The 1,863-nt window shown below is 40.1% G+C and overlaps 1 protein-coding gene across 4 annotated transcripts in view; it reads right to left on the bottom strand.

Moving 5' to 3' along the window:
- The window catches only part of LOC109856777, a 9,734-nt gene extending 8,244 nt beyond the window's left edge, over positions 1 to 1,490 (bottom strand). For 2 of the 4 annotated variants that reach the window (XM_020432426.1, XM_020432430.1), the window contains exon 1: positions 1,057 to 1,483. The gene's annotated coding sequence lies outside the window, so the exon portion shown is untranslated. Of the gene's footprint in view, positions 1 to 1,056 lie in introns of all 4 variants that reach the window. The other 2 variants (XM_020432427.1, XM_020432428.1) reach the window with 2 other exon arrangements.
- Between the last annotated feature and the right edge of the window lie 373 nt (positions 1,491 to 1,863).

The raw sequence follows: 1,863 nt of genomic DNA, 5'->3' as shown, positions 1-1,863 counted from the left end.
TAATATATTATTTATAATATATTATTTAAAATATATATTATAATATATTACTTATAATATATTATTTATAATATATTATTTATAATATATTTATAATATATGCCTTTTACCGACACTCGATTCTCGATTTGGTACGAATTTAGTGGCACGCGCACCGGAGTCATTTCGTACAGCGGAGTACGGCGGCACACGCTACGGGTTCTGGTTATTTTAAGCAATTGTTAAGTGCTCTCACGGCTACACCGAAAGCACATTTACGCGGCCGTGTCTCATCAGGTCGTCATGATTCAGCGACGTGCGCGAGCTCTTATCTCGCCGCTTTGTCCGCTCCTAATAAATGTAAGGCCGCCTCTAAGGTCTCCCCCAAAGCGTGTAATCAGCTTTCATCCCCCGTGTAATTATCAAAATCTCGCTATATTTTACAACTCGACGTTTTCTTTCGACGCGTCTTTAAATTAGAGACCGTCTTAGCGCATCTCTCTGTTTGCTTTCCGCACTTTTCTCTTCAGCAACCGTACGTGCGTGCGTGCGCGCGCGCGCGCGCGCGTTTTAATTACGCGTCGCGCGCGATAATCCGTCGACGCTCTTTAATTTCTTATAACACGTTCGATAATTAAATAGGTAAGCCCTCGGGGGCTAAGCGAGAACTTATTTTCCCAAAAGATTTGCATTATTCCAAAATGGCTCTTGGTAATTCCATCAAGTTTTAATTACAGACCGTGTCCGGTGAATCTCCGGAGCCGATTAAATAGTCTAATTCTCCACAACCGACGAGGATTAAAACTCTTTAATTGCCATTTGAGATTACACATAGTGTAATAAAATGTTATATATATGTTAAACGATTCGCGATTTATCACTGATTTTTATCACAAAAGTAGTGAAAGCACATTTACGGCGAGCGTTTTAGTAGTACGACCGTACGTACGTGGCGATCATCACAACTAATCGTCGTCGCGTAAATAAAACGACCGAGTTATCGTATGTGAAATATGTACACACGTTATTAAATTAACATACGCAGATTTCTTCACAGATGCATATGCGAGTACTTACTTTTGTGTTAAGTTTCTTTTCAAATTTCTTTTTTATGACGTTCTTTTGCAAACATTCACGTGTTTATCAGATTCGTAAAAGCACACGCGATCGAGTTTAAAAATCACCAACTTTTCATTTATCTCGTAAAATATAAACCTCGAAAGCTAGTAAGTAATTAAGAGCAACATGCACGATCAATACGATTTAATACTTCACAGGAATGTGAGAGTCTCTCGAACGGTTGATTGTCAATGTCCCCCGTGCTATGTGTGTGTGTGTGTGTATTGGCCGACGTTCAAGTTCTCTCTGTGGAAAGTGCGCGATGGAAAACTTTTTCCACGAAGCAAGCGGCAACGCGACACGTTACCGCTTTTTATCGGGGAGAGGCACACGTGTCACGGGAGATTATTGGCCTTTGTGAGCGGGCTGACAAATGGTCCATTCCATATGGCGCGTCGCGCACGACTGAGGCCAGATTTCGGTCCGGCATCTCCTCCTTCGTCTCATCGTAACCCCGCTGAGCCGCCCCTTGCCAACGTGGGTTTGATGCATCACGCAGAATCCGCGCATCCTTCTGATATCGCTAACGAATTTCTTCTTCGTTAGTATTTTTATTTCTTGAAAACTAAAGGAGGAGAGACACGCGCGACAGTTTAGATTTCTGAATATTGCGAACTCTATAGACTCTAAAAAAAATATATAATACACTTATATATGAAACAAAAAATTTAAAATAATTTTTATACACAATAAATAATTTATATAAACAATAGCACGCTAAATTATTATATTATTTCTGTTATGTGTGTGTGTGTGTGTGTGTGT

This window comes from Pseudomyrmex gracilis, unplaced genomic scaffold (assembly GCF_002006095.1).
Source record: "Pseudomyrmex gracilis isolate BER0280 unplaced genomic scaffold, ASM200609v1 scaffold_135, whole genome shotgun sequence".
NCBI lineage: Eukaryota > Metazoa > Arthropoda > Insecta > Hymenoptera > Formicidae > Pseudomyrmex > Pseudomyrmex gracilis.
This window is presented reverse-complemented; position numbering and strand designations above follow the sequence as displayed.